The sequence below is a fragment of the Prosopis cineraria genome, unplaced genomic scaffold (genome assembly GCF_029017545.1).
Source record: "Prosopis cineraria cultivar Desert tree isolate PC_DT_omini unplaced genomic scaffold, ASM2901754v1 PC11, whole genome shotgun sequence".
Classification (NCBI taxonomy): domain Eukaryota; kingdom Viridiplantae; phylum Streptophyta; class Magnoliopsida; order Fabales; family Fabaceae; genus Prosopis; species Prosopis cineraria.
Window position 1 is genome coordinate 26785904 of NW_026555342.1, and position 14296 is coordinate 26800199.

Below are 14296 nucleotides of genomic sequence, written 5' to 3' on the forward strand. Positions count from 1 at the left end.
AGACATTAAATGAGTACCTAATTTAATAGAGATTTGAAACTTCTTGTTTGTGAAATTTAATGACTTCAACCTCCTAGCACATACTTTGCTTCCTTGGGTCTTAATCTGCATTTAAAAAATCACGGTGATGTTACTTCATTGACCGGTCAATCCTGACACAGTTTGATGTGTGTACCGAGTCATTAGCAGTTTTATTATTCTGTGACTATCACAATGGTGAATTAATTTTACAAAAATATTTAAGTGTTGAAAATTACAAATTAAGTGCAATCAACAATTTTTTTCCTACTTAATACATTTTTCTAGCTGAATCAAGTGATTTATGACTAAGATTATTGATGCCATTGAAAAAAAAAAAAATGAAACACAAAGGCTTGATAAGACTTCCATCGTAGTTCCCGTGTACCACCATCCAATAACCTTATTTCGAGAAATTTTAGTTTGGCAAAAATCCATCCATATGAGCTAACTAGTCTCCTTCTCCACTCCTATTTATTGCATTCCTTAATTATTTATTTTTCTTTGTTGGTAAGCAGATAAATCTAAAGTTTTAACCCTTAATTGAGCGACTTAGGAAATATTGATATCTCAATACTTGCTTTATTAATTGTATCATTTCTTCTCTTATTTCATCACTTTCAGTATTTCGCGTATTGTAGTATTTTATTATTATTACTGGAGAAAGCTTATTGTAGTATTTTAATTCCTTACATATTTTTATTAATTCTATCGTCCAAAATTTCCCGGTTGCCTTATTATGTTCTTTACTTATTAATTATTGGTTGATTTAAATAATATTGCTTAAGTTTCTAATCTTTGTTCACTAGAAAAAAATATACACTATTGCTTATTATTGTTTTATTGGAATCATGGTATATTGCAATAAGGACCTTAAGATTTTACCGTGAAAATGTAACAATTTATGCATAGTTTGATTTTGCCTATAATTTTGTTTATTATTTTATAGTTGTAGCAAGACTTTTACGTATTTTTAAGAGAAAACTACAATGATCACCCTTTTATTATGATATAATTTTAGTGCTTTTAGAGCTTTTTGCAAAGTCAAATCTAATAATACAATACGTTTATGCTTCCATCAAGATTTTTATATGCACCATAAAATATGCAAGCCATGACCAATGGATCGGAAATCCTTAATGGAAAGATCAGCATAGCCATTCATATATTTATAAAAATACAGTGTACATTTTAACCGTTTAGGACTAATTAACAAGTTAATAACTGTTGAAGAAACAATATTTAGAGCTTCCCTGATGAACATCTAGACAAAGTATATGTCAATTATGAACATATTTTAGATCATTCATCAAACGAAACACAACACCACAAAATCTCTTTCTATCTCCCTTCAAATTTTGAGATAGTTACATTGTTGATGGAACATGATGAGTCACCATTTTGTGAAACTTGCTTTGAAGTATGAGACAAGGTCTGCCTGAGAATGAATGCAGGTTGGCTTGGCGGAGGAATATCGACAATCTCACTTTGAAGCATTGACAAAACAAAGGCCATAGTGGGCCTCTCTTTTGCAAGTTCTTGCACGCACAGAAGACCTATATGTATGCACCTCAATATATCCTTATGAAAGATTGGATCCTATGTGTGGGGATCTATTAGAGGGACAATATTGGCATCGACCCATAATTTCCATGCCTGGAACAAAGGTTATGTGTCAAACTCTGATGTTATATTCAATCAAATAGAGACATTTTAGAACTTTTTGCAAGAAAAGAAGGTGTAAATTATGGAGAAGCTTACAAATCCTAAGAGCATCAAGGATTCTGCATCTTCATAAAAGCTAGTGTTTTTTCTTCCACTAATAATCTCTAGTAGCAAAATACCAAAGCTAAAAACATCAGATTTTTATGAATAAAGCCCTTCATTTGCATATTTTGGAGGAATATAATCACTGCATTCAAACATTATATTTTTTAGCTCTGAATAGACTACTAACATTATTACATCGGACAAAGGAAAAGGAGCACCTACTATGTACCAACAATTTTTCTTGTGCTTGCTTGATCTTCACCACCTCTAAAAAATTTAGCTATTCCAAAATTTAATATCTTTGAATTCATCTGTTCATCCAATAATATGTTACTTGCCTTTAAATATCTATGTATAATTCTTAATCTTGAATCTCTATGAAGATAGAGCAATCCTCTAGCTATTCACTCAATGATATTGAAGCGCTTTCCCCAATCTAAAGATTTTTGTTGCAATGGATCTGCAAAATATTATTTTGGAAAAAGTTATCAAAAGAATGAAAAAAGGTCAAAAGAACTGTCTTCACTCCAAACAATATGCCTCTAAATGGTTATAAATGTATTATTTTTTTGGTGTTTTAAGCTGACCTATTATTGACATCAAGTAAAATTAGAACTACAAAATTATTATATTTCTATAAATATTCATAAACACCTATAACGTTGTCCTTTTTCTCCTCCCTTCCTTTTGTTGAATTGTAGAAACATCCAATTTAAACTATCCCAAACGAAAACAAAAATGAAAGAAAGAATATGTGTACTAACCAAATATATATGCATCCAAACTTTTGTTTGGCATGTATTCATAAACCAATATCCCCTCATCTCTTTCTATACAACAGCCAAGAAGAAGTTTGACAAGGTTTCGATGTTGAAGCTTAGAAATCAATTCTACTTCATTCATAAATTCTTCCATACCTTGCCCAGACAATTTTGATAGTCTTTTCACTGCTATTTCTTGTCCATCTCTTAATTTTCCCTTAAATGATAACACAATTATTAAATATTAATGTATTATGACTTTGAAGATGATAAGCTGTAAGGATAAAGAAAGAAATAGAAAATAAAAAGATAATCACCTTATAAACTGGACCAAAACCACCCTGCCCAAGTTTATTTGACAAGTCAAAGTTGTTTGTTGCAGTTGCTAACTTTCTAAAAATCAATTAATGGTAGCCCTTGAATTTTGACTTGCTTCATCCTTCTCTTGTTTTGAATTTGCATGTGCATTTCCCCTGTATTTACAACACCATTTTCCATTTAATTTCTTAATTTGAAAAGCATATATTGTTGCTATTCTAATTTATTCATTTGAAAAAGTTAAAAGCGCAAATAATAATTTTTACCCTAACAAAATCTTTGAATGTTGTGATAGAATTACTTTTTCACTCACTTGTTGCTTTTTCTCTCACTATGCACCTTTGTTTCTTTTATTTATATCAAGCACAAACTAAACAATAAAAAAAATTTCCCCAGAATGAACTCTTGCAGTAAATCAGAACATCACCTTTTTGCTTGACCATTTTTTCCATATGAAATACCCAGAGGCAGTAAGGAGAATTATTCCAATTAGAGTTGATGTTATGGTAGGTGTTCTCGTTTTTCTCTTGCCTATACCTGTATCAAAAAAATTTAGAAGAAAGTTCAGAATATTATCTTCATTTTCTGAAAATAACTCACACACGCTAGCTGATTCCTTGAAAGAAAAATGACCCCACTTGTTATAATTGCATTGAAGATCCTAATATAACGATATATATAATTAAATTGCATAAGCTAAGGAGTACTAACGTTCGCATGAACATTTAACAAAACAGGATATGTAAAAGTCATGAGACAAATTCTATAATGCTTAAACTAAATTTGAAGCTTTGTTCCAAATCCTATTTGGATGTCAAATACATGTTGGATATAAAATAAATTAATATATACCTTTCTCTGAGTGGGCCAAACGTACGTATAAATCAACCCTTCCAGCTGACATGTTTCGTATGTCATGTAAATCTACATTCCAAACCATGCAGCCAATGCTTCTATCATAAGCATAAGCTAAACAAGAGCAATTCTTCAGGCACTGAGTTTGACAATCTCCATTATTATCCTTAAAGTCATCAAAAGGTAACACTTGTGCATGATCAGGCAATTTTACCCTCTCTAGCTTAATAAACTCATCTATTTTTCCAGCTTGAGAACCATTTTTGTCTCTCTCACAGTGAAGTGTTTCTCTTCTCACACACCCACTGGTCCAGTTCTGTCTTCCCCATTCTTCTTTGTTCTTGGGTTCAAACCCTCCCAAGCAGCTGCATATTGGCGAGCTTGACTGGTTGCAGATCCCAAATGGGCCACATTGGCCATAAATATCACAATTGGAATTCACGTTTAGCCACTCAATCTCCCATATATATGACTGGGAATTCCAACGTTGTATTCTTATTTTACCTTGATAACTTAACCTAAGAGTTACCAATACTGCGTTGTCTGAGTAATGAAAATACAAGCCAAAATTGCCTTCCTCAGCACCTTTCATCTTGAACTCATTCAAGGACATAGATGAACTCTGAGATACCCCAGGAAACTTTGTACCATTCCAAGGACCACTGCGCCAATAAGGATGATTTCCTTTCCATACGAATAATTCAGTGACATTATTACGAGGTTCAAGACTGCAAGAAAATTATCCATAGGCTGGGTCAGATACAGTTTTCCATGATATAAGTTTCACTTTCTCGCCTGTTTTCTTATTGGTGCTCAGTTTCATGCCTTGCAATAATGCATTACAAGGATGCTGGAAACTCTGCCATACGAATGCTCCAGTAATTCCATCTATGAGGACAAGGTTGCCGGAATCTAAGAGTTGACCACTGGCATTGGATGCAACATTTGAGACATTTGTTGACCAAACAACATGTTTTTGTCCATTGATGACAACAAGATTGCCATTCTCTGATATTGTGAGAACCCCAGAAGAATCCATTAGTGGGCTGCTTCTATTGGCTTCCCAAACAGTATGGGACTCAGACATAAACCAAATTCCTAAGTAGCGATTTGTGGAATCTTGAGGACTGAAGAATCCTAGCGTTAACTGGCTATTTTTTGAGCTTATTGTTTGAGGCTCTTCGATCAACGAAGATGATGTGATGGTGTCCAAGGCACTGGGCAGAACAATAAGAGAGAACAAAATAAAGGCAAGTAACAAGCAAGCAATTCCATGCAACCCCATTGAAGGAACATGAAACTTATGGAAATAAAGGAAGAAAAAGGGATTCAGAATGCTGTGAAGTGTAGCCCAAAACCTCTGATACTGTGGTTATCCGGCTCTGCAAAGCAACAATATAGTGACTTAGTCTCCGAAGTCTAAAACAGTCCGGCTCTGCAAAGCAATACTATAGTGACTTGGTATCCAAAAAGTCTTGAACAGTCCGGTTCTGAAAAGCAATACTATAGTGACTTAGTCTCCAAAGTCTAAAAGAGGTAAACCAAATTATCCGATTGTTGAATCTTCTTCATTCTCTTCAGGTCAATAAAAAAAAAAAATCTTACTCATTCTGAGATCAATTTCTATTGAAGTGCCACATTTTTTCTACAATCCTAACCTGCTAAACAATCTGTGGACAACAGAAGTTTATCAAATAACTCCTTGACTGAGATTTTCTCAGTTTCTCTGCCCAACATTTATTATTTAATTGAAGAGTCATCAAAGAAAGTTCAGTTTTTTCTACTGCAAAAATTACATGTCTCGTTTCACTCCCTAATTTTTAACATATATTTCCTTGGTATATATGTCCTTTTGAAAAGATGAAAACAGTTTTCTCTATTAATATTTAATAATGTTTAATATATGTTAGAATACCACTGCTTTCATTTTTCTTCCTTTTTTTTTAACTTTGAATAATGGGCTTTTTTAAATTAAAAGAAACAGCTTAATTGGGATTACATTTTGGAAGCATGGATTAAACTAAGAAATAAATAATAATAATTAGTAAATTGATCATTATCGATTTTTAAGTTATTAAGCAATTAGGTTATTGAATATGGGTCTTCCCCAATGATGAACCCAAAAATTTTGAAATGTGGGGGCATCATACATTGACACATATGAAGATACACTTGTAACACAAAAAATATATCACAATATTACAAAAAAAATAAAATAATAAATATAAAATATGAGATATTTTTTATGTGGGCCATGAAATTTATGATTATCAAAATAAAAAAATTAAATGGCATAAGAATGTAATGTTATTAATTACTAGGGACAATTAATATCCCCAAGACGGGGGCATATATGATACATATACTTTATATATTCATTGAAGAAATTGAAAAAGAATTTCGCAGGGGCAGTTGCCCACTCTGTTACATGTAGGTCAATACCTAGCCTTCCCATCATACCTAACCCAATAGTTGAATAGTAAGTAATCAAAGTAATTAAGGAATTATTCTTACCATGAAAAGTCTTCTATTATCTTTCAATATGATTTTCATTTTTACCAACTAATATTATGTTCTTTTCAAGTTATGAAAGTAATCCATATTTGACAGAATAGATATTTTTCACAAAAGACATTGCATAAATAGAAAAAGCATGATAAATTTTTGTATGGATCTCATTCATGTTTTGTTTAAAAATAGTCAGAGTAAGTAATCAAAGTAATTAGGGAATTATTCTTATAAAAAAAGAATCTTCTATTATCTTTCAATCTGATTTTCTTTTTTAACTTTTCTATTATCTTTCAATATGGTTTTCTTTTAATATTATGTTTTTTCCAAGTTATGAAAGCAACCATATTTGACAGAATCGATATTTTACACAACAGAAATTGCATAGCTTTGCATCTTTCATTTATATAATGATATACTTGCATAAATAGCAAAATCATGAGAAATTTTTGCATGGACCATATGCTCTGCATCATTCATACTCTGTCCAAAGACATATTGCCATTGGCCCCTTCATATCACTACTATAAAAATACTTTTCTAAGCGCTTATGTTTTGCCTACAGGAGCTCTTCTGAAGTGCTCTTGTAATATTTCAAAAATTTAAATTAAGACGATAAAATAAGTTAGGAATTAATTGAGATTTATGTAAGGTTAAATTTTAAGGATTTTTTTTCCTAAGTTATTTGTAGGAGAGGAAAAAAATAAATAATGTTAGCTGGAATTAAATTATTTAAGATATATTTTTTACTTAACTTATTTTAAATATTTTAATATTATGAAAATTTTATTTGAACAAAAATATACAAAGTTGATTCAACCCTTCAAATTTTAGAAGGAAATAATAAAAATTAATAAGAAAATAAATAAATATATAAATAAAATATAAAATCAAGAAATAATAGAATAAATAAATAATACACACATACATAAATATATAAAGAGAAGAGGGCCATTGAAACTTTATAACCGTTGGGAAAAAATGAAATGAAAAATGAATGGGAGAAGATATGAGACCCACACCCATTTATTTTAAAATCCAAAGGAAGCAGTCACTATTGCCCTTGGTCCACTTCCAGGCAATTTGACCATGACACTATAATAAAAAAATTATTTATTAATATCTTATACTTTTAAAAATATTTTCTCAAATACTACAAATTTTAAAACTTGGTTTTTTTAAAAAAATATAGAACTTGATTTCTATCAAGCCAAATTTTGTACTTATATTTAAAAAAATAAAAATTGATGTAATATGTGTGGCAGATTATATCTAGTATGACTCCACCTCAATATATGATTTTACTCCATAATTTCTCTCACCTTCCTCCCTTGTCATTAAAGCTAATAATTCAAGCCAAACTCGATGTGTCAACCTGAACCAACTCGAAACAATTTAGAGTCTAGCTTAGAAAAAGGATAGTTTTTTTTATGTTCATGCCTGTTAGCTCAAATACCCGAATAAAAAAAATTAATTTTTTAAAATATATAAAATATAATTAAATATTAATTAATTTTTAAATTTTTAGGTTATTTTATACTAAAATATTATATATTTGAGTCCTATACATTATTTAAGTATCAAAAAATATATTTTATATTTTGTATAAAAAAATTATTAATTACATCCATAATTAAGAGTATTATTCCATTTCTATTTATAAATCACTCCCAACTTTTTTACCAGAATCAAGAAAAAAATTATGAATCTCATTAATTTTAAGACAATTAAGATATTTGCTTCCTTTGTTTCGAGGAACTTGTTATTCAATCTTGTGCCGCCTTTTTTTGGTGTTTACGCGGGTGTGGCACTGACCGGAGGCTTCCCTTCATATTCAGCACTACTTGCAAAGGCCGAAAGAGGGTTGAGACTTCCCAAAAAAATATTAATTAAACACCCAAACAATAAAATATAATTAAATATTAATTAATTGTCTTAAAATTAATGAGATTTGTAAGTTTTTTTCTTGATTCTGATGAAAATGTTAAGAGTGATTTATAAATAGAATTAGAATAATATTCTTAATTATGAGTGTAATTAATAATGCTTTTTTATTTTATAAAAAATATAAAATATATTTTTGATATTTAAATGATGTATAGGACTCAAATATATAATATTTTAGTATAAAATGATCTAAAAATTTAAGAATTAATTAATATTTACTTATATTTTATATATTTTAAAAAATAAAATTTTTTATTCGAGTATTTGGGCTAATAGACACAAACATTTAAAAAAATATCTTTTTTTTAAGCTCAACCCTAATTTTTTTGAACGGGTTCAAGTTAACCCATTGGATTTGGCCTGAATTATCGACTTTAATGACAAGGGTGGAAGGGAAGAGAAATTATGAAGTATAATCATATATTGAGGTGGAGTTATAGTAGACATAATTTGTCACACATATCACATCCATTTTTTTTTTTAAATATAAGTACAGAAAAAAAATTGAAACTCGGTGTCATTAAAGCCAAGTTTTAAAATTTGAAGTATTTAGGGAAATATTTTTAGAAGTATAGTATATTGATTTTTTTTTTTTTTTTGTAGTATCATAGTCAAATTGCCTTCACTTTCATCTTCTCCACTGGTGTGCAAGTGATAGAGGAGAGAGCAACGCCACTGAGTGAATATTTTAAGGTTAGGTTTCATTATAAGATATTTTAAGTATGATTTAGAGATTTATAAGACAAGATAAAATTTTCAAATATTTTTTTTTTGAGTATATTTCTCTACTTTATTTTTAATCCTTGTGAATGGAGGGTTTATGTTTTTTTTTTTTTTAATTTTGAGTTTATGATTGTTCTGGCAATGGGGAAGGTTTATTTGTGATAGATGGATGAAATAGTTATTAGGAGTGAATAATCTTTGCTAGAACAGTGGATGCGATTTATTTGTGAATTATGTTTGATTTTTTGGTGTTCAAGCAACCTTTAAGTGGTGAATGATTAATGTAAGGGTTATATTAGTGGTTAATGGGTTTAATTAGACTCAATAGAGTTTAATGAAACTAATGCAACTATTAGATGGCAAGGTTATTTAATAAAATTAAATTTTGGAATTTTTAAGTAAATGGGTGGTTAGAAAAATCACTATCACTACAAAAACAGTTTATAGGAACGCTTAATTTCAGCCAACAGGAGCACTTCAAAAGCGCTCTCATATTCATATATGGGAGCGCCTTTAAAGCACTCCTATAAGTTATACATATAAGAGCGCTTTTAAAATAACTGCTCTTGTATGTTTTAAGCATTCAAAAAATTAAAAAAATCTCATAAACATATAGGAGTGCTCTTTACAAAAGCACCCTCGTATGTGCCATATAGGAGCACTCTTATTAATCCTACAAGAGCATTTTATAGGTTATGATACATAGCCACATCAATGCTTGTGGACATAGCCAAGCAATAGTGGGAGAGTACAAAGCTGTTTGATAGATCCCAGTTGGCTTGGGAGGAATTTAAGAAAAATTTCATAAATCACTACTTTCCGACAGTCTTCAAAGTAGAGAAGGAAGTTGAGTTCCATAAGCTAGAACAAGGAAATATGGATAAAGAAGAATTCACAACAAAGTTCATTGAGCTCTCAAAGTACTCTATGAACTTGTCTAAATTTGATAATGACTATCAGAAGGCTGAGTTGCTTTTTGAGAAGGCAAGACTAGATTGTCGCCCAAACTTGGCACACCTTGGGAACATTCCCTTTGATGAGATGTGTGATAAATTGAGGAATATGGTTAGGAGAATTAGGGAAGTTGAAGTGGCAATGAGGAAAGACAATCGAGAAAGATTCACTTGGGTGCCATCAGAGGTATAAGTAAGAGGTCCTAATTTAGCTTTGGGAGCTTGAGAAATTTTGGGAAGAGAAAAAGAGTATTTTCCAAAAGGATAATCAAAGCAAGGGCTTTCAAAAGAGTAGTACTTCTAAGGGAGGTGATAGGAGCCAACAGATACCCCAGTACAGCTCTACTGCTCCTGTGCCTACTGGTTCTATAGTGAGATCTTTGACTTATCCAAAATGTGGCAATAATTATTTGGGGGAGTTAGTTTTCAACCCCAACCCCAACTTTTCAAAGTAATCAAGGGAGAGGTATTTCACACCATTTCACAAAATATTTTCAAATAATAATTTTCAATATTCAAAACATAGATTATACCAACATTACACCAATATCTTGGCTTAATATAACTCTTGATATTCATAACAAAATTTTGGGCTCAAAATACAAAACAACTCAAGATAAAACAAATCAATGGTGCAAGTGTATCAGCATGCTTATCCTAGTTGGCAACATCATTCATCATACATATAATATATTCCAAAATATATTAGGGCATTATTGTTATGACTCTAGTCCTTTGCTATCGATGTTTACCCTTTGCTTCCATCAAGCTTATCACCTATGTAATATGTAAATAGATAGGTGAGTACAATCATTCAATAAGCAAGAAATTATAAATCATGTACATGCAAGGAAATTAACTATAGGCATGTAAAGTGGGCAACTAATAAAACATATTATCATTTAACACATAAAACAATGCTATGCTTGATCATCAATCTCCTCCATAACCTCCATTACTACTAACTAAATCCGTGGACTATAAAATAAACAAGAGTTAGACCCATGTAACTAGGTTAGTCTAAACTCTCCAATCACGAGAGGTGACCCAACCAAGGAGCTCCACACTCATGCTCGAACTATGAATTTCCCAATCTTGAACATAAGGGCGTCACAATCCCTTATTGCCAACTTTGCTAGTTAGGGTTTAAGGGTAATTCCTATTACCAACTTTGCTAGGTGAGGTTTAAGGATAAAAGTCAAATGACCAAACATTGAGGCATCACGATATTAGTATAATCCAAGTGGATTCAAATCACTACTCCCCACTAAAGCTAACTTTCGCCATCAATATGATCACACTAGCACATCACATGACAACCAACACATAGCACATCTCATTGACTTCAAACTAATATTTATCAAGATCTTTTCAAATTTCAAAGTGTTAAAATCATCATGAGACAACTAATCCCCATTCCAAATTAATTATTTCATTAATAAACCAAGTCATAATTGCATAATTTTCAAAGCGAAAACAATATGCTGATTAATATATATATATATATATATATAAATTTTCAAAGTTCACAAAACACCTACAATTAATTTAACAAACAATAACATAAAATAGATTCTTCGATTACTTTAAACCTTTAAAAAGTAAAAAATTACCCCTTATACAACTTGCTTTCGAGTTGGTATTGAGCTCAAACGCTCTCCATAAGGTTAGTCTAAAACTAATCAATAATCATTATCACTCACCATCACTAAAATCACCACTTTCGACTCCAAAAAAACTCACACTTTAATCACCCAACTTTCCAATTACATGTGATTTTCTTATGTCCAATAGATTTGTAAACTCTCATTAACTCTATTTAACACCCACTAGCTTAAATAGTAACAATTATAACACCTGCCAACCCAAAATCTACTCTAAAGTATCTAAGGTTCATCCAAATCCCTAGACACAGGCTCACAAGCTTATAAAATCTTTAATTCTAGGTATAAAAAGCTTACATAACTCCCATTAATCCTATTTGGACTATTGTGTTTGCACCCATAACCCTAAGGTTTGAAAGTTATCATCTCCTTCCCAAAGAAATTCATGAAAATGAGAGAGGAAGGCTTAGGTAACTTATCCAAAGTGATTGAAGGCTCTAAAGCACTCATAAATGGTTGGAAATCAAAACACTAATAACCCTTCGAATATTCTCTGTCTCTCTCCCCTTATGTTCCTCTCTTTCTCTCTGTTTCTACAACTCGTGTGCCTAACTTCTTAATTTAACTTCTACAACTCGGCACACAGACACATTTGCTATAGTAAATGACACATAATGGCCCAATCCATTTTAATTCCTCAATTTGGGCCCACGTGGCCCAATATACTTTCAAGCCCCATTTTAAAGAAGGTAAATATATCCAATAGGCCCATTAGCTATCTCTAATCATCCTAAAATTAATTTTAGACATTAATTTATTTCAGTAACCTTAATTAATCCTCTAATTCAAAATTAGAAATCTAGAATATTATAGTTCAATTTTTAAAAATGTATTTATTTTAAATTTTTTATTTAATATTAAATTTCATTTTCATTAATATAATTAAAATATATTTAATTATTCTTTTAATTGTTTTTAATATCTTTCATAAAAACATATAACCCTATACGACTTGTTAGTGAGTTGTTGATTTTATTATTGATTAATTATTACATTTTTTTAATTTTTTAATTTTTATTTTAACATAACTAGTTCTAAATTTAATTATTTTTTGAATTTTTTAATCTATCTTTTTTAAAAAAATTTGTTTATATTCAAATTTGATTTAAGAAAGGATATCAATCTATATGTAATTAATTATTTTAAAATTTTTTCAAGAGATAACCTATAAGAGTACTTTCTTATGAAGCACTCTAATAGAAACTGAATTTTGTTATCATTTTTTATAAATATCATATCGGAAAAAGTGCTCCTACAAATGAAGTCTTTCGGAGCTCCTTTCCAGAAAGCACTGGTACAGGTAAGGTCTTCTAGATTCTCAATTTTTTGGAATGTTTTTCATATAAGTACTCCAATATGAGCGCTTTTATAAGAGTTTTTTTTTTTAAATAATAGTGACAGTATTATTTTTTCTTTTCTTTGGAGAATAACTCATCATGTTTCCAAATATAACAAAAACCTTACAAATCATAGATTGATTTCCTAGAAGAAAAAACATCAAAGATACTAGAAATCTCTTTTACTAGATACTACACACCATGTAGTCCGTTTAGCTTCCCCACAAATGAAATCTTTGTCTATAAATCACCTCCGGATTAAACTAAAAGCCTCATGTTTGGATATATATTAAAACCAAAACTAAAAGAGCTTGTTTGTTTTGTTCTCATTTTTTGTTTTTATAAATTATTTTGTAAACCAATTTTTAAAAATTATTTTTCAAAATAAAACAAAATGTTTTTTTTAAGTCTAAGATATTTCCAATGAAAGTGGTGCTATGTAATTATCTCGGCTGTGTACATTTGTATGCTAACACTGTTTTTTTGTGAAAACGATCATTGACTTGTTATTAAACATTGAATTCAACAAACTTTACATCCCAGTGTACCACTGGACGAATGCAAGTTTCTGCCTCATATTCTATAGATAAGTCATCGATCTTTTAGAGAGAAAAAATTGATGGTTTTTTTATAAGTCATTTTGTGTGAAAAAATATGGATTATTAATTAATTTACATAAATTTCATCAACTTTATATTTTCAACGAAGAGAAGGTGGAGGTGCAGCTAGCATTGGAACACGATGTTCTGTTCAACGGTCTTAATGGATGACTTTTCATGATATGATAATTGAAACGGACTGAAACGGACAACAGAACTAATACACGAGAGTTACAGAATTGAAGCCAAACGTGTTCCGTTACCCTTCATTAAGTCAATAAAACGTTTAGCATTTACATTTGTAACGTTAGTTGATTACTGTTTTCGTTCAGAGTCCTAACACTATAAATAGGACACTCACTTTGTTGTAAGGAGGCAGACTAGAAATAAAATTCAGAGTTTTCTCTTTTCATTCGGTTTCTGTGCCATTTTGGTATCAGAGCTGGTCTAGAGAACGAGAGAGTGAGTTACAGTTGAGAAAGTACGCCGGAAAGAAGAGAGATTCAGAGGAGGAGTCCCTGACGTCTTCGCGTTTTACAAACCGGGCATTTTCTCAGAAAACTAACATCACCATCGTGCTCAGGAGGTCCGAAAACGTGGAACAAGCGGTTCCCCGTCACCGGAAACAGTCGCACGCGCCGCCACGCGCCGCCGTCGGAAAACCACGCGCCTCGCCGCCGGTCCACGCGCCGTCACGCGCTATCCGAAGGTTGAAGACGCTGACGTCAGCTGCCCCGTCATCGTTCTGACCGGTCAACGACAGGTCAGACCAATAGTTTTATGCCACGTGTCACAGTCGCCACGTCACTGCGCCCAGTCAGCCAACTTTTCAGAAATTGCATT

The 14296-nt window shown here is 31.2% G+C and overlaps 2 pseudogenes; both read right to left on the reverse strand.

Annotated features, from left to right (window-relative positions):
• Positions 1 to 1617: 1617 nt before the first annotated feature.
• LOC129286397 (G-type lectin S-receptor-like serine/threonine-protein kinase At1g11330) lies at positions 1618 to 3040 on the reverse strand (annotated as a pseudogene).
• Positions 3041 to 3282: 242 nt separating this feature from the next.
• Positions 3283 to 5007, reverse strand: LOC129286398 (G-type lectin S-receptor-like serine/threonine-protein kinase SD1-13; annotated as a pseudogene).
• Positions 5008 to 14296: the final 9289 nt, after the last annotated feature.